The sequence below is a fragment of the Gavialis gangeticus genome, unplaced genomic scaffold (genome assembly GCF_001723915.1).
Source record: "Gavialis gangeticus isolate Ggan-Ray unplaced genomic scaffold, GavGan_comp1, whole genome shotgun sequence".
Classification (NCBI taxonomy): domain Eukaryota; kingdom Metazoa; phylum Chordata; order Crocodylia; family Gavialidae; genus Gavialis; species Gavialis gangeticus.
The window spans coordinates 28,158,190-28,181,326 of NW_017729001.1; the positions used below are offsets into that span (position 1 = coordinate 28,158,190).

At 43.3% G+C, this 23,137-nt stretch overlaps 1 protein-coding gene across 7 annotated transcripts in view; it reads left to right on the plus strand.

Moving 5' to 3' along the window:
- Window positions 1-23,137, plus strand: part of PITPNM2 (phosphatidylinositol transfer protein membrane associated 2) — a 219,128-nt gene that overhangs the window by 14,091 nt on the left and 181,900 nt on the right. For all 7 annotated transcript variants that reach the window (XM_019507150.1, XM_019507151.1, XM_019507154.1 and 4 more), the window contains exon 2: window positions 9,098-9,197. The gene's annotated coding sequence lies outside the window, so the exon portion shown is untranslated. The remainder of the gene's footprint in view (window positions 1-9,097; window positions 9,198-23,137) is intronic.

The following is a 23,137-nucleotide window of genomic DNA, read 5'->3' on the forward strand; positions in this document are numbered from 1 at the left end:
ATTGAGCCCCCTTTCATTATACTCCATCCCACAGGAGTCATGTTAAAAAACCAGCATCAAAGCAATTTTATGGTCTAAAACATGGCCGTATTAAAAACAAAAACCAAAACAAAACAAAAAAAACAACAACAACAAAAAAACCCAACAACAATAATAAACCAAAAAACCAGCACCCTCCTACCAGCACCTGTTCATCATTTTTGCATGCCTTTGAGCCATATTTGATTGCATTACTGACAAAAGTCTTTTTTTTTTTTTTTTTCGCTCCCTGTTAGCAATGTAGAGCTGAAAGAACAGGCAGGGTTCTGCTTTATCCTGTGTATCATCAACAGAATTGTCAGATAAGCTGTATGGGCAGACTGCTTTGCCTGCTGATGGTTTAGGAGGCAGAGCATATCTTGGCTTTCAGAGCCCAGATCCATTTGTAGCAGCAGTGCTTACAAGAACTATATAATTTTATTTTTTTAAACTTATAAACGGATCTGGAATAACCAAGAGCATGAACCTGGAATCCCATAATGTCAATTTTACAGCTGCTTCTCAGAGACCTGCATTGTAATATTCCAACTAAGTACTTCAAGAGGTCTCGCAGTAAACTTGTAAATGTCAGTTATTTTTTTTCTGCCTAGTTTAGTTATACTGTTATCAAACCCTTCAGGAGAACATGCAGGCATGCCATACAGTTCCTTCTCAGTCTTTTTGTTCGGGTTTCCATGCCACACCCACTCCCCTTGTCTTTGTGTAATGGTGTCTACACCTCTACGTTAGTGATGAAAATCAGGGTTGCATAGGTAGTTCACATAACAAAACCAGTGTGTAGTCTAAACTGCGAATGCAGGTTAAAATTGGAGATGTTCCTGCTCTGAGCAGGGGTGACCTCCTGAGGTCCCTTCCAACCCTCATTTTTATGGTTCTGTGTGCTTTTTCTTCATGATCCATTGATTAGCAAAATATTCCTTCTGATAACACAGGCTAATCTGGCTAGTTATAGCTCAAGAAAATATTTCAAAGCTCTTCTAGCAAAGATGTCAGCAGCACAGTATTTTAGGTAAGAAAGCTTCTGATATGATTAAACCATGATGTAAGTACTGCTAAAGCTGTTTGTTTTCAGAAATAAATCCCATTTTTAAGCAAGCTTCCTACCAGTCTGGTGCTGCTCTTTTCTTTTTCACTTATGAGCTGCTATTAAAGAGCAGCAGGGGCTGGTTTTTAAAGTATGACCACACGCTACTGTATGTTGTAAAGAGAATGCAAATCTCACTTGGAAACCCAAGGTCAGCATCTCTAATGGTAGTGTTGCTGGTAATGGAAATTTGGGTGGCTCGCAACTCATGGTGGATGGACAACGACCAAAGGTCTGAGGTCACAATGATTCATTCATATTACAAATGATTTAAAATGGGCCCAGATTTGGGTGGGCTTGGGTGCTCATGGGATGAGTGGTGTTCAGGATTTCTAAATATCTGAAATGGGATCTAGGTAAGCATGGGATGAATTGGGGGAAGGGGAGATGGGACTCTAAAGCATTAGTTCTGTTGCATGACAAGGCCAATACAGCTTTATCACAGCCAATGGAAAGTTGTTGTTTGTAGCACCCACGCTTGTCTTATTTCTAGGTATCTGGGTTGTAGCCGTATTGGCCTAGAGGAAAAAGCATTATTATTTATTTATTTAATTATTGCAAAAATCTAGTTGGTCTAATAAAAGATATAAACTCTACGACGAGTCTTGAATGTCTGATTTCTAGGCTTACTTTCCAATTTATCTTGTTTGTTATCTCTACTTGTCCAGTGCTTTGAACAACGGGGCCTAGTGTTCAGATACGGTCTGCCAGGAGCAATACAAATGATAGATTATAGAGGCCCAATGTTTTTAAGTTACTCTGAAGTATTCCACTGAGGAGCAGGCATGCGAAGAAGGTTTCTGTAAGTTTCTGCATCTATAAAATACTGAAAGCAAGCAAATCATGCAAAACCTGAGTAGCATGTTTCCATTTGACTCACCGGTTTTCAAAAGGGGTGACACTATTTGCTGCATTAAAATGAGATGCTGTTGTTCAACTGATGCATTCTGCTAGTTTGGTAGGTGTGGGGAACACCTTTTTCCATTAAGGAAATGAGTAAATATGTTGATTTTTAAAAAAACCCTAAAATCAAGATGAAATTTGTAAATGACAGTTCTTTCATGTTTAAGGATTAAAATTTCCCTCTGAGCCTGGTTTAGGTATGCCGCAAGCTCTAAACACTGTGCAGGAACCCACTTGGAAACCCCCCCCGGCTTGAAACCCCTTTTAAATTACCCACTAGCCAGATGGTCAAAAAGCAGAACCCCGCAATCAATGAGGCAATGTGTAAATATTTTTAATCATTATTGTGGAGCTGCTGTGTTGACGCTGCTATGTAAAATGCTGTTCCATGGGGCTCGTCACTGATCAGTTTGGATAAATGGAGAATAATATTAAGCTTTGTACCTTTATTATGAATGGTGGGTTTCATCTACACAGAGAGGTTTCCATCAAGGCCCGCAAATGGATTGTAAAGCCTTCTTTCAGTGTGTAATTTAAACCCAAACAATCTTTATTTCCTTTCTCAGTCAAGCCCTGATCAAATGTTTTTTGAGATGTCTTATTCCAGCTGAAATGCTGTAGCTCAGTAATGACTTTTTCTGCTCAAATTGCCACAAGTATTTGGAGGAAAGGGGGAGAGGTGGAGCTGATGGGGAGTTGTTTGCTGTAAAGAGACCAAGCCAGAGATAATGCTTAGGAAGTAGTTAAAAGAAAATCAGCAGATTAAATAGATGTCAAATGAAAAGAAACCTTCTTGAGAGGGAGTTGCATTGAACCAGCCAGAGGCATGTCTTAGAAATATATACAAGGGCGGTAGCATTCTTATGCATAAGACATGAGGTTTCTTTAGGGAGCAGAAATGCAGAGCTCCGATCCAGCAAGAAGGCAGCTCTCTCCGTTGCTGGGTACACGTCAGCCCTACAGTACAGCGGAGACTCCCGTGAGAGCCCCTTCCCAGGTCTGAGTCTAAAGGTGGCCTGCTTGAATGCCAGGCCCCTGTGAAGCAGTGGCTGTGGTTCTGTAACAGGCTGGGGCCACGGCTGTAGAGGCAGTAGGCTTTTTGAAAGGTGGGGTTTTATCTAGCCTTGCTTTAGAGCAGGCTGACTGGCCACAATTTGTAGCATGCTCTCACTGCCGTGTGTCGTAATGTTAAATATGAGCCCTCCCTGCCTTTGTATGAGCAGTGCAAGACTGCCCGGGAGCTTTGTTAGGAGACAAGAGAGGCCGAGTTGTTTTGAGTGCTGCGGGGGTCTGCAGAATGTGAAGGAACACAAGGCCAGATTTGTGAGGGTAGGTAGGTGCCTTGGTCCCCCTGACCTGCAACAGTGGGGGTTCAGCTGCCAGACAGCTTTTAAAAGTCTAGTTGTCCGTGTCTTGCAGAGGTGGCACCATGGGCATGTCTCCTTGGAGCCAGGCATAAGCTTGGCTTGGGGCAGGTGAATAGCACGGGGCCTGGAGAAGTGCTCTGAGTGCTGGGAGGCAGGATTTCAAGGCTTTCAAACCTCAGTTTGCCACAGACTTCATGGCTGACCTTGCAGACAGTCCTGTTCTTCCTGCCTCCATTTCTCCATCGGGAAGGTGTGCAAACTTGCTGGAAGTGTTAATGCTTGCTGGGGAGCTTTGAGAGCAAAAGTGTCATGCAAAGGCTGAGCGTAGTTAGAAGTATTGCACAGTCCGAGAGCTGTCCCTGGATGACATCTCTGCTCTGGAGCTGAGCCAGGGTGAGAACTCTTCTCACCCTCGCACAGGCTGCTTCCTTCCTTCCCCAAGCAAAGTGAGGCCAGGGAATCCCTGGGCCAGGATCTGGGGTGAGAGCCCTGTGTTAATGTCATACTTGCCTTCCAAGTGATCTCACCCTGACAGCCAGCAAGGGACGAGCAGCCTCTTGTTCGTGATTGTCCTGATGAGTCTGGGGACCCGTTTGTATCCCTGCTCGGAAGTGCAGTAACTCCCTTGGGGTCAGCAGCTGTCACTGCTGAGAGAGCAGAGTGCGGGACCTGGACCACAAGGTTGCTTTGCTGCATGAGTTCCTCTTCCCCAACCCCCAAGCTGGTCAGTGGCTTGCTGGTACTTAGCACTTCTCCCTTTCACTTCCCTTTGCAGCTTTAGGCAGCTTCTGGAGGGGTCAGCCTACTGTCCAGCCAACCCAAGGGGTCCCCACACCTGGTTTTTAAAGCTGTGACCAAAGTAGTGGCAGGGAGCAGTGGCATTAGGGATGTTGAGGGCTGACTAAGTCCTCTTCTGTGCACGTCATTTCTGTGTTGATTGCTACATTTAGTTTGTGGAACCCCCCCCCCCCCTTTTGTTTTTTGTTTTTTGCTGGGGAGCTGTGCTGCCCAGAATACCAGATGTTCAGAGCTCCTTGCTTTTGGATTTATTTATTCCTTTTTTTTGGCAAGAGCTTGACTACTTGCAGTTTGATGTTGCCCCAGAAGGGCCAGCGGAGAGGCCGATAAGATGAGGGGAATGCCCTTCTGTGCAGCTTGGATGCTCCACACGGGAAGAATGGCGCTTGCAAACGGGACATGCTCAGTACTTGTAAACTGTGGGCATCGGTGGGAATGACAGCATTTATTGCTAGAGCCCAGGCTGTTCATTGTGTGCAGTCTATAAGAGTTGCAGTGCTTTCAGTTACCCGTTGCAAAAGGATGTGTGCACTCTTGTGAGTTCACAGAACCAAACCAAGGCTTCTTAGTTGACCTGCCTCATTATCAAATACTAGCACATAACTTACAGCTGCTGATTCATGGTGGTAGGGGTGGTTTGTTCACTCCACTGGGCTGTAGCAGAGCTGAAAATGCTCCCAGTGAGGAGGGAAGCAGGGTCTGGGACACAGATTTCTCCAGAGAAACCCTAGGGACCGCTAAATACAGAAGGGAGGACTGGAATTTATGGTGCGTCACTTCAAGCAAGAAAAAGCCAGATTCACTAAGGAGTCAACTTGTTAGTAGTGTTGCCTGGTGGGTGGGACTCGAATGTGAACTGGGAGACCTTGATTTTTCCTCCTAGCATTGCCACTGATCTGCTGCTTGATGTTGGACTTACTTCACCTTTGCATCTCTTTCCCATACCACCTTTTGGTTTGTCTTGGGTATGAAGATTGCAAGCTACTTGGGCCAGGGCCTGTCCCCGTCTTGTGTAGGGCCCTGCTCTTAATTGGGGTCTTGAAGTGTTGGGTTGTGGTTATTTTTGGCCATGTCTGCTCTAGGTTTGGTGTGGGGACACCACCATCCCTCCAATAAAAAGTACTTCTGTGGTGACAGTTGTGACAACTGAAGCACAACACCTTGGTTAAGCAGACAGGTCTTCAGAAGCCAGCAAGAAAGAATGTTATAATTAATCTGCCTCCGTGGAAAGATAAATGCCAGGTCTATTAGTGTACTGCAGTGTTTTCAGCGTTTGTGCTAAAAATGAGCCACTCGCCACCTGCCGGGTGGCACCTCATCCTTATTGCAAAATGTATTTACATATGAATTTGTCTACTAATAGCTCCAGCCTGCTTTGATCCGTCTCACATGACTCGGTTTCCTGATGCTTCCCAAACCTATTTTAAATGTATGGGGCTGTCAAAGGGCTCCGTCCAGGAAGGTACGGAGCAATCCCAGTTCTGGTAGCTGTCCTTGAGAATAAAGTTCAGATAAAGAACTCGATCCTAAAAGGCAATCGGTGGAGTCTGTAAATATTTTGAATGGGAAAAATAAACCTCTCATGCCCTGTTGTGAGCTTTCTTCTTTTAGCATTTTTACTGTGTGTGGGAGTTTTCTTCTTTTAGCATTTTTGGTGGGTTTGTGTTGTGCTTCTTTTACTGGGCTTTTTTTCCCCCAGAAATTTGCAGATGGTGTAACTCTATTAAGACCAGTGGTTGTAGGCCTGAATATTTAAAAGATACCATCTGGGTATGTGTTTCCTAAGGTTTACAGGGTGGATATACTGTGTATAACGGTTTTTAATTTAAAGTGGATTTACTCATTTTTCCCCCGTCAATGTCAAATTTACTTTAAAAAATTTGGTAAAACCTAAACTCAAATTATAAGCATAATCTAAATAAAAGAGAAGTTGCTTCAGTGAGCCCTCAGCTTGTTTTGGTGAATTAAATGGCACTGCTGTTTTAGTCAGATGGAGAACTGGGGAAAACATCTGACTTCTGATGTCAGCCCAAGCTTTATAATTCTGTTACAATGTCATGTACTCATTAAACTTCTTTTATTTTCAGTCTTTACAATGAAGCAAATACTCATGTTTACATTTTTCCAAATGTCAGGACTTTCGGTTTCTTTGTTCAGAAAACCTTTGGCTTAATTACTTTTGATTTCAGTTTAGATCAGATGCAAAGAAAATGTTTGTATATGATATTTTCTTTATTCATTTGAAAAACTGGAAATTGGAAAGCATAGTGCCCTACTGTTTTACAGTCTATGGGGGGAAAAAAAGCAAGTAGGAGAGCATGAGATCTCTTAATTCCCTTAAAAAAAACAACCTTAAAGGAGCTGGGGTCAGTATTTCACATATATTTAGATACCAACTGGGATTTTCAGATATACCTAAGTCTAATTGAAATCTGGCCTGTTTTGACCGGAAACAATCAATTAATTCACAAACTAGAGATAATGCTAATCAGTTAAAAATGCAACACTTTATGCATGCAGCACATTTAAGTACTGGTAGTTTTATTAACTAATAGAAACTATTCTAACATGCTGCTTTTGTGCACTTGAAATTGAACTCCAATTTCTGTCCCAAGGCAAAAGATGATAGTGCTTTTCTTCAAGATATTTGGGAGTTCTTAAACAAATGTTGTAACACCTAAGGCTCATGATCATCTTACCTCTACGAGTGAGGAAACTGCAGTGCTGAGCTCAGGTGACTTGCTTGAGACTACCAAGGAAATCCAGAGTGGGACCAGAATTAGCATTCAGTATTGCCTTGGTTGTGGTCTTTTGATGGTCTGACTGCTAGGCCATGTTTTGGGGATTGGCAGGTTGGTTTCTAAGTCTACATGTCTATTTTCTCGCAATCGCATTACAAAAGGTTCTGATCTGAACTAAATAACTTTCTGTGCTGTTGGTAGAGGGCTTTCACCTGTCCCGGGAAAGCAGAAGTGGTGTTTGGGCTCATCTGTGAATCAGCCAGATTAATAAGCATTTGTGGACTAAATATATTTCTAAACTGTGTGTTCACTCTCTGAGGGCTCTGGCATTAATGGCCCTGAACTATTCCTCATGCTTGATCCTTGTCCAGTGTGACTCTGACTGGGGCAAACATGTGAAAGCAGCTTTGAAAGTGCAGCTTCAAATTTATTTTGGCAAGGTGTGAATCATTGCCTTGTTCACCACCAGAAGGTCAGTTCAGCATAACCAGGCCTCTCTGGGGCTTTGCAGGTCCCCGGGGCCGAGTGCCATAGTGCTTGGCAAGATTGCCTCGGCCTTGGATGTGCTTTCTCGTAGCCTGCAATTCAGGTTTTGGTCCAAAACATGTTGTGGCACGTGCAATTTGCTCTCATGGCAGCACACGTCCCAAGCCATCACCTGCCTTAGCCTGGGCTTGACACAGAGGAGTTCTCAGGGGAGGCCTCCTCTGTCCCTGCTGCCTGTGTGTGCTGGTGAAGCATGCATGCTACCAGCAGCTGTTTCTCCTGCAGCGTAAGGAGGTCCCTTCCAGCCCTAAACTTCTGTGAATCTGTAACACAGGGATTTATATAAATGTAGACACTGCTCTTTGACACTTGAGTCCTTATAAGTTCACTTGTGCAGCTGCAGGATGCAAATCCTTGAGCCAGAAAGGCCCATGGTGCCCTCCCTGACCAAAGAGAATGAGGTGTTTTTATTGCCCCTTGGTAGCTTTAATAGGAGTTTAGTTGATTTGGGAGGGTGGGGACGTAAAACTTCGTGCTGAATCAAGGCATTTCCTTTCCTCAGCATACCTGGCTGTGATACCTCCCAGCCTCACACACCTCTGAAGCTGCGTGGCTGTTTGATCTTCTGTGAAAAGGGAGGTTGCAGGGTTTTCTTTTCCTGTGCTCTCTGCTGGACTTCCCACTTCTGGGAGCTTTTTTTACGCTTGTGCGTTGGCTTTTCCTTGAAGAGAGAATTGTAGATGAGGCCAAAATTAAGGAAGGACCTGGAGGAGCATGAACATGAAATGGGGAAAAAATAAGAAGCTGGTGGAATGAGGTTCTGAAAAGCCGAGTGTGTGATCTGTTCCAGTAATCACAGTGCTAGGGCTGGCATTAAAAAATACTCCACAGTTGTTAAGGGTAGTGTTGACAGGCCTGCTCAAAGGAATCTCTTAAAAAGGAATAGATGGACTGCTTGCTTTAATCAGCCAAGCCACATGAGTTCCTTAGGATGCAGTTGTTTTATTAAGCTCTTGCTGGACCTCTCTCAGCACTTTTGGCAAAGGCAGCGCTGTGGGGTAGGATGCGGCAAGTAGTTGCAGTCTGAAGCTGGGAGAGAAGAAAAGGGGTCATTGTTATTTCTGCTTTGTGGATGGAAGTCTATGATGGATAGACCGATGTGGCCCAGTTTCTCTATTCCTAAAGCAAGCTTCCCTGGCCAGTCTCAGGGGTGCCCAAGAAGAATGCTGCAGTGTGTTTTGTTTTGTTTTATTTTATTATTATTTTTTTTTTTAGCAACATCCATGCTAAATGTCCACTCACTCGCACTGGAAGCTTGCACGGGGGCTTGTGATTACGGTATGTTATGCAGAGAAAACACATGAGAGTGGTCAGTGCGTTACATTTTTTTTTTCTTTTAAATTTCCATGCGTTAGAGAGGATGATGACTCATGGCTTGGAACGCACTTTAAATCCCTACGGTGCTCATTGCCGCCTACCATCATGTATTGAATATCTAACATACCAGAGGGATGTCTGCAAAAAAAACTATGATGTACAATTATAAAATGTTACAGCTTTGCGTTGTTTGCACAGGAACTATTAGCATGGCATAACTTTAGAAATAACATGGCCTCTCTTTGGCTGTTGATTTCCCATGGGCACAGCTGTTAAGTGTATGTGTGTTTTATTTTCTCTAGGCTGTTGACACATGTGGACCAACACTGACGTCCTATTTCAGCAATGTTGCTTTGACTCCCTCCTGTATTCAGAAGCATCGAGAGAGATTTCATACCTAAGGTATGTACTAGCAGTTCAGCTGAATCGCTGTTTTATCAAAAAGCGTTATTCAAATGTTACCACGGAGAATGGAAATGACTCAGAAGGGCACCGTCTCATCACTTGGAATCAAGGGGCTTAACTTCTGCTCACATTTCCCTTGAACAGGTGCTTAAAGGAAGGGCTGTAAAATGGAGGCTGTCAAGTGTGGCTGCTTGGAAGTCTTTGAGGGGAAGTCATTTTCCATACTTGGTGGTCACAGGGCTTGATGTACAGGACTTGTGTCGGCTGAATTTGGGAGTATCTAGTCACTATTCCTCTCATTTGAAAGAGAACTCGTGATAAGAAACCTGGTTTTGCTTCTATTTAGGCACCACGCCAAAACAATGATGTTTGTAAAGTGGATTGACTTAAAGAGATCCTACAAGCTGGGTAGTCCCCAAATGTAGACTTGGAATATCCACTTAAAGAGAAAATCTGTGTGCTCCATGATTTTTCTTTTTCCTTTCAAAAAACCAATGAATTTATATATGTTTTAATTGGATTTAAGGATGGCAGTTTGCAGCCTGAATGCAACACTGTGCTGATACAAAAAATAAATAAAATCCAAATGAAGTAGAGACTGATTTCACTTTAATTTTCCAAGCTGACTGTAATGCATAATTCCCCAGGCAAGCAACATAAATGGTAGGCAGTCAGATGCCTAGATTTCTCCTTCCCCCCCCCGTTTGAATAAGTAGAGGTCTGAAGAGAATTTGTGCTTTTTATAATTGCATAATACTTTGCAATTACATTCTGCTTTAACCTCGTGGAGCATCCCTCCTACACTTCCAGTGAGTATTTGCTGGGTGTCAGCCGTCTTTCTGTTTGTTTTTGAAATGCGCGGTGCAGGGCTGAATCTGCCCGCGGAATCAGCAGAGGAGCAGGAGATCTGCAGTAGACGTGGACTCAGCCGTACTCTTCCTGGGTGCGGTGTTTTGATTTCAGTTTTATTGTTCTCACCGCCCTCAGAACTTGCATCTCTGTGGCCTTCCCTTGATTGCGAGGGCTAACTTTTATTGCAGTGTTTAGCTCTAGCGACTGTGCCCTCTGTGGTATGCTCTGCTGTTAGGGACTAAAATTCAGTGTTCAAGAGCGTCAAGAAACAGGGAAAAGGTGAATAAATCTCTAGTTGTGATGATGTAGGCTAAGGGCTCCAAGTTGCTTTTATACCTAGATGAGTGTAAATCTCATTTGCTGGTGTGCTTGGGAAGAGCTGCTGGGGACAGCTCTGGAGCAGCCTCCCCAGAGGATTTCTGGGTTTGGAGTGTGCAGTCAGGACCTGGGGTGTTGGAAGTGCTCAGGGGCGCTCCTGCTGGGACACACTGCCACCACGTTGCAGTATTCCCAACCCCACCGTGGCAAAAAACATGAGACAAACTCATAAAAATCAAGAGATTTGAATGCAGGCCATGAGATGCTATTTGGAAGTGTGCATGTGTGGGTAGGGGGTTATTTGTGAAGGTGGGGGAGCTGTGGGTGTGTGTGGGGGGTTTGGAGCTTAGGGAGCAGGGGATCCCTGCATAACCTGGCAGGATGCAGGGTACTGCGAGTCAGGAGTGAGGGGCAGCAGCAGGACTGGGGGGGCTGTGGCTTGGGAGTGAAGGACAGATGCACAGACAGATGCATGCACATGGACAGACAGCCGTCCACTGCTCTGTTGCATGACTCGCCCTGGTCCTGAGGCCCCATCCACCCCAGTCCCTGCCCCACTTCCTCCCTCACTGTGGGGACCTCAATCTGCACCCCCTGCCCCTCTCCTCTCCCCCTGCCTCTTCCCCTCCACAGCCTTACCAGCTTGATGCTCTCCACACGTGCCAAAAGAAAAAATCCTGAGATTTGATCTCTTTATCAGGAGATCATGAGTCAGAGTTAATTTGACTTGGAAATCAGGAGTCCCATGATTGTGTCATGAGAGTTGGCATTACTGATGTTGTAGCCACACCCTGAATGTGCACTGTTGTAAGCAACAGCAAAATCTGGTCCTTTTTATTGTCTCTCTCCATCTTGGGCAGGAATCACTGGAGACCAGCAGCCATTTGGTATCCTCTACTAATGTATTATTAGAAAATCCATGCGAGGAGGGATACAGAGCTCAGACTGCCTCCTGAGTTCCTATACCTAGCCACCAGGCCCCTGAGGAGCGAATCCCTGAGTCTCTGTTGCGTGGGTGGCATAGTGGGACCTCCACTGTGCCGGAGAAAGGACAGGAGCAGGCTGTGTTAGCCTCGCTCCCACCTCCTCTAGGTTTGGGGTTCCTTATTTACTAATTCCTGCACCTTTGCTCCCTTCCAGACCCATGAAAGGCAAAGGAACATTATTTTCTAAACCTGTGGTGAGCAAAAGGAACATGGAGTACAGTTTCTCCTTGTCTTTAGAGTTAATTTTGCCCTGTGGTCTTAGTTTCATTCCTTTCCCTTGCCTGAGGGGATTAATATATCAAGAGGGCTGAGTGTTTTTCTCTAAGACAGGTGCAAAATGGTTCGAGTCACTTACTCATAGAGTGAGAAAAGCTGCCTTTACTCACAGCCAAGCTAAATGGTGCAGCACACACCACTGGGGAGTATGTAGCATCTAATGGATCAGCAGGTGAAGTGCGTAAGGGAGAAAAACAGGCTTTAAAACGAGTGTGAATATAGCGTTCATACAAACAGAGGGTTGACTGGTGCTGGCCACAGCTAAGAAAAATGCCTGCAGGCACTGGGGAGTTTTCCCACTGGGCTTCACCTGTGCAGCGCTTCTGCTGTTGTAGTCCCAGATCTGTTCATGCCCAGACTGCCAGACAGGGTGAATAAGAAGGGTTGCTCCTGGGAGGTGCAGTGCTCAGCATCCAACAGAGAGAAACCAGCACCTGGGTATGTAGATGCATCAGAGGTTGCAGGAACAGGGCCTGAGGCACTAACACCTGTTAGCATGTGGAGGCGGTGTGGTGCCTCCGGGCCCAGTTCTGGGATTGCACCTCAGAAGCTGCATGAAGCCAGCGATGGGCAGCACCCATGCTAAAGGGCAGAGGCTCCTGGGAGAGAGTGAGCAGGGGCTGTGGTGTCAGCAGCCAGACCTGTCCCTTTGTTTCCCACCCTGTTGCTTCTAGTTGTCCTGAGTGAATGCATTTCCTCCTTTTTCCTTTTTCTCAATCTTTTCTGGGCTGTGGCAGTGAGGGGAAGTGAACCCTTTCCACACTAGAATCAACAAAACTTAATGTCTTCTCCTTGGAAGAGGATGTGTGGAGGGGTGGGACTTGGAGCTGGGTAATTTAGGTGAGGATGGGGCTGCGCAGCAAATGGGTTGGGGCAGGCACAAGGGTGGGAAGGACTAACTGGGCGCAGAGCCCTTGTACTCTGAGAAAGTGAATCCCTCACTAGACTACGCACAGGCCCCACTTTGGAAAAGAAGTGTAAATAATGCTGGCTCCTCCAGCTGCAATCCTTCTTCCCATCTGCAGCATCCACCTTCTCAGGTGCACTGCCTCAGCCCCTAGCGCGGGTAGGTGGTCCCAGCTGACCCCACAGCGAGTTGTCTCCATATAGAGCTGGGACTTTGCAGTGGGGTAAACCAGGACTGAATCCAACTCTGAGTGGTGTGCACTAAACAAAAGCCCTATTCTGCGGCGTGAGAATTGGCGGCACTTTACAAGTAGTCTAAACGCAGCTCAGTGGATCAATACAATGCAATCTATTTTTATGTAGCATCTTTCATAGGAAATATTTTGTGATATAATGAGTATTAGACTCGGGTGATAACACTTTAGAGAGTTGGGTGACAGCCTGGTTTATACAGGCAGGGAGTGGAACCCCATCTGGAGAAGTAGCAGCAGGAGATGGCTGCAAATTTCAAGGCATTTAGAGCAGGGGTGGGCAATTATTTTGTACAGAGGGCCGCTTACTGAGTTTTGGCAAGCCTTCGAGGGCCACATGACAGGCAGCCAGGAGCAGATAAATATTAATTTTCTAAATTTTTTTAGGGGTCCCATGGGCCGGATGGAATGGCCTGGCGGGCCACATTTGGCCTGCGGGCCGCATTTTGCCCACCCCTGATTTTGAGGCTGTGGGTTAGTATGGCAGCTACCTGGTTACACTGACGGGTGAGGTGAAAGAGGGCACTAGTGGGGGAGAGAGGTGAGTGGGGAATCGCTCGGAGTGAGGGGAGTCAGTTATGTGCCAATTGAGTTGGGTATGATCATTATCATGGGCAGAGGTAAGTAGGAAGGTACAATAAGCTTGTTTTACAAGTGTTTGACCTTGGCATGGACTGGCATTTTTAAATCTCTTGTTGAAATAAGGGGGCGTGTTTCATTTCCCTTGTCATTGTCACAGTCGAAGTACTACACACGAGGAACTGTTTGGATGCACAGTGTAACTGGGAGGAAAAAACCTGACTACACTGGCTGGTGTGGTTCTAACCACAGCATCAACTGACAGCAGTTTCCTGTTGCTCGTAACCTTGTATAGATGTGAACCTTGTTCATGTGTGTGCTTTTGTCTGGCTTGTCTTTGTTAATGTTTGGCTGAGCTTCTGCAGTTAGGTTTGGTCTTGTTTGTTTGCACTGTTCATTTAACATGCTTGTTTGGAGGGTCGAGGGTGAAATAACTCCGGAACTAGTTACAGTCAAATGCTTAAGAAGCAGAAAATGGGTTTCTGCATTTTTTTAATTATACATATAGGGAGAAAAAAAACAAACAAGAGCAGATCCTAGAAAATTGTCACAGGCTTTAATTGGTGCATGCAAAAACTCCATGAATTTTGGTGAGGTCTTCGATGTCAGGGTGTGTTTTTGTGAACTCAGTTGCAGGACTGAGACCTTCCTCTTCTGCCTTCTCCAACCTCCGTCTTTTGATGTGTAAAATATCACGGCTGTGAAAATGGAAGCACATTCTTTACTATGGTTCCCATTCCAGCTGGAAAACTTGAATAGATTCTTCCCTTGTGATTTGTGACATTGTAAATAGAGGCTTGGCAAGGTCGCATGTTGTCCAATTCGAGTTATGTTGATTCCAATGTGCGGAGGGGAGAGATGGGGCTGGGAATGAAAAAGAAACAAAGAAAAACAACTGTGCTGGGTTGTTGTGGGAAAAATCTTTAATGGAAAAAAGGCTATCACAAATAAGCCCATTGCTTTCTGACCATTATTTAGTTTAGGAACATGGGACTGACATTTGCAGACATAGATACATAAAGAAAAGTGACCTGTTATATTTAAAGGTGCTTAGCATCTGCAGTTCCTGCTTACTTGGTGATATTCCTAGCATTAGGGCATTTGTAATAAAAAGCATAAAGACACAATTCTTCAAACACTTATACATGGTATTGTGCCCTTATGTACAGTGGGAATATCCTGGGCATTTGTATATATATAAGTGGATGCCAGTTAGGCTTCTGAATATTGATTTTTAGGACTGCAGGCCAACATTTCCCAATTAGGTATGGCATATCCTATGGCTCATCCTGCTCTAAAAAACATTGTGTGTTTTTTGTTTAGTATTATTTAAGTTTTATCCCTCTGTCTTGTTTCTGTGCCTTCCCTCCCATACATGTGTTTGAGGCTTTTAGGGTTGTTGGTTGTAGCCATGTTGGTCTGAGGATGTAGGCAGGCAAGGCTCTTCGGGTAGACGTGAAATTTTTTATTAGACCCACTAAATAGTTGGAAAAAAAGTTCTTGGCAAGCTTTTGGGCGCAAACACCCGTTGTCATTTGTGCCCAAAAGCTTGCAAAGAACTTTTTCCAACTACTTAGTTGGTCTAATAAAAGATATTACATCTACCCAAAGAACCTTGCCTGCCTTTGAGGCTTTTAGGCATTCACCCAATAGTGCTTTGGTAAACTGCCATTTCATGTTACTAGTTTTGATTCTTCTGTTCAGGTCCATTGGGATTTAGTTGGAGACAAGAGATCAGAACAAGGCCCAATGGGCTTTATTACTGGATGATGATATTCAGAGCATGATTGATATATTCTTTTACTATACATCAGCTAATGGTTACTGGCAGGTCTTTGTATCACTTGCTTGGCTTGACTCTTACTGTTTTCCAAAGAACTTTTCCTGGTTAAGATTTTCTTGCTGCTTTTCTTTGTAAGAACCAGATAGAAACTCTAACTGTCATTTGATATTCTGGAGCTAAACTTGTATTGTAGCTCAATGCTACAAACGTCAAACTTTTCCCCAGACATATAGAAGCACAGCAGTAAGTGTAACTAAGGCAAAAATGTTCCACATATAGAGAGGAGTTAACATCTATACAGGATAATTTTTTTAGATATGACAGCTTTTTCCCCTCTACCCTTCATCTCTTTCTTAATGGATATGGAACATATGGACATAAAAAAAAATAATGGCCCAATTTTGTCCCTGCTGTAACTCCATTGACGTCATTCAAGTTGCAGCAGGGATGACTTGGCCCAGTTTCTTTAAAATAAGACCTGATGAGCAAACCCTCATGGAAAAGTCCTACCAAGAAGGTTATCTTGAACACAGGATAAATGGGATCTTTTTCTGTATTACATTCTGTAAAATGCCATTGTTCCATCCCTCTGCAATTAGATAGGACCCTTCTGTAAGGGAAGAATAAAATATGTGCTCTTTTTGCTGTGCGTACAGTACTACCTGTGGCACCATGCAAAGATGTAGCTAATCAGTTTAGAAAATGCCTACTTTAAAGGGACCTACTTCAGAATTGGTAGCATGCATAGCCTGACTCCTGGCATGTGAGGATAGTTGCGCTCTCCAGACGAGGTCTGAATTTTGCATATCAATGAGCCAGAACAATGAACAGCCATGGTAGAGCGATATGCTCTGATGTTATTTCTAATAAAGGAAAGAAAAATAAAACCCTGGCCAGATCTTGGAGATCTTGTGGTCTGCTTTAACATCTAAATGACATGTTCTCCTCTTTTTTTTTTTTTTTTTTACCCACTGCCTTTTAGAATCAGTACAACCTATCCTGCATCAGGTGCTAGCCAGAGAGAGTTTTATTTCTGTTGTCTGATTAATGTCATGCTGCACCTGAGCATTAATGAAACTTCCCATCATGCATGAGGGATCTTAGGTTAGAAAACAAAGACGCAATTGCTTTCATTTGCCCTATTCCAAAATGTTGACTTGTCGTGGAAGTGAGGGTGCATAGAGAATATACATTTTTGCGGGTGGGGTGGGGAATGGGGAACAACATTGGCCACTTCAGATATACAAATTGCAGCTTGATTTTAAAGAAGAAAAAACAAATATACTTTTAGGCTACGTGCAAAATGAAAACTGAGATAGGTCCAACAGATTCTTGAGAGGTACTGGGCACAAACATCTCTGCTGCTTTACTGAGAATGGTAGGCATTTGGCATTTCCAAGAATAATGCCACTAATTCATTTTGTTTCCAAGACCATTAACAACACTTGGCAGAGAAGAACATTTAAAAATGTGAGTGCTGTTATAATAACTTGAGTGCCGGCACAGAATAAATGCTTAATTCATCTTGTGAAATGCTGATATTTACTGTATAGGGTAGGTCTGTAATTTGAGACCTATGAATTCCTGGCTTTTTAGATGGCAATAGCTATCTGGCTATGGTCTAATTAGAGCCTTTTTTGAAAGAAATGACTCACCTCTTGGACAAGCAGATCATTCAGATCAATATGAGCAGTGCTGCATGTACAAATAATTCCCCAAGGAAAATGAATATACCAAGAACTGCATATGCCTTCTCAGTCTGGCAGTGCCTCTGCCACTTGCAGATGCAAGTGTATACACTGAGTTTGGAAACTTTTTTGTAGCTCATGTAAGTGCCTTGGCAGAAAGTGGTATTGATGAGTTTTAAGTGAAGGAAAACGACCATAGATCTTTAAAATACGTTCATATTTTTTTAATCCTCCCTCTAAAGCCCTCTTGGTAACACAAGGATAGAAATTTGCTCTTAACCTGATGATGTCCTGGATGCATGTCAGGAAAACCTGGTAAATATATTCCACATCATCCAGAGAGAAATGGTTTAACAGCTGGCAAGAAGGTCCTGAGGAAGAGTTCTGAAAATAGTGAATCAATAGAAAATTCTACAACAAAATGTGTATTTTTCTCTTAGGGTATTTTGGTTGCAAAAGATTATTTGTAGTACAAACAAGCACAGCTCTTACTTCTGCCTCCTGTTGCATAGAATGAACACTACGCTCAGGAAACGAATGGGTTTCTGAGTGTGTTTTTCCATTGTTTAATGCTTGATCTAGTATTTCCTCTTTAAGCTGCACTCATTCAGATTTCTGACATCACATCACTTGACTTGTGGAGAGGCTCCTTCTGCTTCCTCTGAGGTCAAAAGCAAAACTCCATTGACTTCTGTGAGAGCAGCACCCATCTCATTCAGATAGTTGGAACCTGCTGCTTAACTCCTTTGAACCACGGATTATTGAGCTAACATGCAAAATTCAACACGATTGGAGAGTTGAGGGGAAGACACAGGGAAAGTGAATCTCATTTGAACAAGAAAGTGAAGTACGTTTTAAAACTCATTTAAAAAAAACCTCAAACCTTAACCTGAACATGCAGGTTAAATTATGAAGCATCCTTCCCTCAGTAACACTGGCCTTTGGGTAAGAAGAGCCGCTTTTTGCTACGTAAGATGCACAGATCTTTCTTCTGTAATCATCGGAGGTGTGTTTCGTTCTGTTCAAAATATAAATTGCTTTTGTGCAGTGATATTTATGTTTGGGCTTGGTCTGCAGTTGAGGTCCCTCCCTAGGCTCTTCTCTTGTTCTGTTCAAAGGCAGCCACGCAGAGTTACATCCCAATATCTGCTCTCTGTTTTGTGTCCTTTGATGCAGTGGGCACAACCTGCAAGGTACATACACTCTGTTACTCTTTTCTGTCTGCTCCGGCGATGAGTCCCATGATTGGAAATACCTCAAATTAGGTTATCATCATGATTCCCTGGGGTGTGCCTGGACATCCTTTCAAGGGTGCTGTGGGTTGCTACACGTTAGCAGTGTTAGGTGTACAAACATGGTTCACAAGATAAACCCAGACATTTCAAATAGGAATCCATAGAATTCAGGAGTTCTTTTGCAACAGAAGAATTGCTGTATTCTTTTTATGCATTCAGAAACAAAGAGTTGGCATTTTCCAAGGGGTGCATTTAGCTCACTGAGGGGTACCTCAAGCTGAAAAAGGTTGAGAACCACTGAACTATTGAATGAAAGCAACTCCACTTTGCTCTCATTCCTGTTGTCCCACTTGTTTTATCTCCTCCTCCTCTTTGAATCCTTTTTGATATCTTTTGCTTTATATTCCTGAACTCAAGGTAGGAGAACTCACTCTCCTGAAATAGGAGTGTGTGGGTTCCTAGCGGGGACAATGGTTTTCAAGACCTAGTTGTGCAGAGTTCCCGTTGCAATAGTCTCTGGGCTGACTCAGGAGTTGGGGGCTGGGATACCCAAGACCTTCAGTTTGCACATTCTTCCAAAAGAAAATGGGTAAGAAATCATTAGATTTTTTTGCCCACAAATTTCTGTGCTTCGAGGTTTTGCAGATCAGATGTCAGGTACGTTGTCAGAGAAGTGGGGCTAGCTAAAGAAAGCACCCGACTAAACTATGTCTGGTTTAATTCAGCTCTGTTCTTCTTCATACGCATTATATTTATTCAGATAATGCAAGGAAGGGAACGGGGCATGCCAGAAGGTTTTCTGGGCAATTTGTGCCAATTCTTTTATTGGAAGTTTTAATTTCTTCTGGATGAAATGAGGGGCTCATGAGTCCTAAGCCCTGATTCAGCACAGCACCTTTAGTACACACTTAAGTTCTGTTGACTTGAGTGGGATGTAATAGCATCTGCTGAAGGCAGTAGAATTTTAAATATGTGCTTTAGTGCTCCTCTGAACCGGGGGCTTTTTGTCATTTTTCTGGGAAATAAAGTTTATCAGGCAACATTTCTTATTATACCTCAGAAAAACAATTTAGAAGAAGACTGGTGAAAAACTTGTTTGCTAGAAACCTACTCAGTGAACAAGGAACTCTATTATTTTGCCCCCCAAAAATTCCCTTTCATTACTGGAGAAGATGAAATACATTCTATCAAGGTAAAAATATTTTTTTACAGCCTTTTCTTTCTCTTTTTTCTTGTATGAGGTTTATTTCCTTGATCGATCATGTTGCTGCTGTAATTATCTAATGCTCGCACAGACAGGATGCTGCAAGTGCCCATACATTTGCTTGCCGGTGTTTACTACGTGAATTTAGAGGGCCTCATAACAGGTGCCCCTGTGTAAACTCCATTGACCACAGAGATCAGTTTTGCCCTGTAGGCTTGTCACATTCTGCCCATATGAAAGTGTGTTAATCCAAGATCACAGCTGATTCCTAACCAGATAAACAAGGAGGTATAAGAACTGGATTATGGATGGAGAAAATAGAAGGGCACTGATGCAACTACCACTGTGGTATGTTTAATGAAATGTTAATGATAGTGGCCAATGTCACTTATATGAGAGGGCATGAGAGTGTCATTTATATGAGAGCAGTCAGTTGATTTCCCCCCCCCCCCCATCAAAAATAAAAACAAGGTTTTTTTTTCCCTTCAGGATTTTTATTTGCCTTTGAGACACTAAGTAAGAGTTCCAGCTTTCAAGTTTTACCCTTTGGCTATGAAGGACGGGGGCTGTGGCAGTGTGGGGTAGATGTTGGTATGTTCAGAGGACACTTTAGCTGGCATCAAAGCTTTAAGAGCTGCTTTTCCTGCATGCATCTCTTTTCTCCTTTTAATCGCTTTTGTTTTTCTGGGTTAGGCTGGGCCAGTGAGAGGCAGCCTCCTTCCTCCCTCTGCCTGGAGAAAGTGAGCCCTTCAGGCCACTTACCGCTGACTAGACAGCATCCATTTTCTTGTGCATAAAGAAGCCAATACGATGAGGTGGCTGAGGTCAGTAGGGAGTGCTACCCTCATGTGGCTGAGCTCCTGATCACTCTGTTGTAACACAGCAGGGTTAACAGACTCTTCTAGCATCCTGATTGCGCTGGAGGGGCCACTTGTCCTGCAATTAACGCACCAAAGTGTTGGTGCTTATCACGTTTTCTTTGGCAGATCCTGGTTGGGGACAAAGATGCCTTCTCCAGGATGCTGAGAGGTTCAGGCGATGGGAAAGCAGGAAGTAGTGGTGTGGTGCAGGGTTGTCACTGGCTGAAAAATGCCCTTGGTTTTAAACTTCTATTTGCTTTATTGTTGGCAGGATCTGTTTTTCACTTCTTTGCATACTCGCACAGTCCATTACCTGTTGTCTCTCTAGGCAGCTGCACTTAACTGTACATCATCGCTGCAGTTGTTATAAAGATAACAGTTTTGCTGAAAAGCTTGCATCTGGATCCAGACTTGTCCAGATGTTTTGAGGCACATGAGTCCTAGGTGCTGGTGTGGGCCTGTGCCTCATACAGTGCAGAGGGTTATAAAATGTGACCTTCAGACTTGACACTGTTCAGAGATCTCTAAGCAGCTAGAAATGTATATATGCCAAGCAAGCATATTGTTTGGGTGGGAGAATGTCTCTTGATTGTGTTCCTTTAACAGTTGCCATTTTTTTAACCAAAAAATCCCCTTTGCTATTCCACTTCCATTTGTGTCAATGTTAACATCACACCTGTGAAGAAGCAAGCTCATACCAGCCTCTTAAGTTGGGAGGGTGAACAATATAGTATTTCTTCTTAAAAGGAGAGGTGGTTTTACCCTACCAAAAGCCAACTTTACACTGCTGCTGGGGTCCCCAAGTAATGGTGCCCCAGACCGTGATGGGGATGTATTGATACGCCAGCACAATGTTTTGTGCTGCTTTGCCATGGTGGCTCGTACTGACTGAGAAGCATGTAGGGAAGTTGTTCTCAACCTTTTTATATTCAAGGCACCCCTCTGAAAATGCTAGCTTTTAGTTTTTCTCTTGTTTTTTGGCTACAGAAGAATAGAGCAATTCTTTTCTTGCAAAGAACTTGGAGAGATCACAGCAGATGAGACTCTTTTAATACTATGGATTCCTGTTTGAAATCTCTGAGTTTGTCTTGTATATCATGTTTGCACACTTAACAGTACGAACATTGAATGGCACTCTTGAAAGGATCACAAAGCGCACCCAAGGGTGCTGTAGCATCCTGGCTGAGAAGCATTGGTGTAGTGTATTTGCCCCTATATAACTGCTTTCCCTCTGTTCAGTAATGATCTTACAGCATATAATTCCCTGACTTCCTGCACAAATGTCTACATCAGTTATGGGCATACTACCCACTGATTTTTCTCCTCTGTCATAAAAAGATATTAAGGCAGGTGTGGGTCAAATAAATTAAAGCAGGTAGCAGCCCACTGATGTCTGATTTTTTTTGGGGGGGTGGGGGTAGGTATGCATCCAAATGAATAGCTCTGCAGAAGCTGTCAGTGTTGTCTTGAACCAGCCCTGCTGCTAATGTGCTTCTTACAAGCATAAAATCTTACCAAGAAATATTGGTTGTTAGTTAGACTAAGTCAAACAGCCCTCTGGCCTGTTGAGTTGATTCGATACCTCCTAAAAATGATAGTTCATAACAAATAAAAATGCATGCAGTATGTGCTTTATGGTAGGGCATGGAAGCTGTTGGAAAGATACATTTCCTGAATGAGCCATTGTAGTCTCTGCTGACTTTTAAAGATCCATGTTAATTTAATTGAAACTCCTTCCATTAGAGTGGAGTGTGCGGTTTTCAGTCATATATACAGTAAACTGTCTTTGAAAGGGGCGGGGAAGATATTAAAATGTCTATAGCTAGACGCATACAAGGACCAAGATACGATTGAACTAGCCAGCTGTACCATGGCACTTGAAAGCTTGGTGTACAGGTGCAAGCAGGTTCCCTGAGCGAGGTAAGGTGCTATCTTGTTGGACAAAATTTGATGTTTTATTTTGTAGCGTAGACCAGGGAGGGGAAACTTTTATGTACAGTTGCATGAAAAATACATTTTCAGTGGATGCTTCTTTGAAATGTACCCTTTTCAATATGTTGAAATCTCTAACTTTTAGACTAGCTGCAATACTAGTGCTAGATATCGCACCATTAAGTGCCCAGCTATTACCATTTTGGGTATTAGAGTGGTCTTCTGGTAGTACCACTTCAGAGGGAAGGCTTAGAGGCTGCTGCTGTAATAGTTTTACAGCTAGAATGCCTGAAGAGGGAAACTTGGCATGGGCATGGGTTTTATATTGGATTGCATACAAAGAGCCATACTTTTCACCTTAAGTCTCTCCTGGGCTTCATATCCCAACATCTGGTCTGATGCAAAGGTTAGATATAAAATAATTATGCGCTCTCTCTCTCTCTCTCTCTCTCTCTCTCGAAGGCATTTTTGCAAACAATTGCTAGGTGGGGAAACAATAACTAGCTCTGACATTTTGCTTTGTCTTTGTAAAATAATCTTACTAATTTTACACAGATACAATATTATGGGTGTCCCTTTTTTGCCACTAATGAATGGTTTCTTTGTTAATGTCGCATTTTGCTGGTGTAATTTAATTAACGTGGAGACACTAAAGCTCCTATGGAATAGAATGAGACTGATGTAAATACCAGTTAAATAAATGTTCGCTGCTATTATAATGAATACAAAATTAATTTCTTAATGGACCATTAGAAAAAATAACCACAAATCAAGAGACATGCGTATATTACAACTATAAAATTATGTTTATGGGTGTAATTAAACTTTAGGTAATAACATGTTAGACCTTGATCTTGGATAATAGCTAGATTTGGGCTATAGTTGAGAGTGCTAGAATTTTTTACTAGATTAACTCCTCTGCCTAGCCAGGTTGGGAGGTTTACAAGTACCTGCATGTCCTTGTGTTGGCCATCTGCATTTTTAACTGATTTCCCCCAAATAATCCTATCACATATCTTGCAGATGGGGCTGTGCATGCACGTGATAGGAGACAGTCCGCTTGCAAA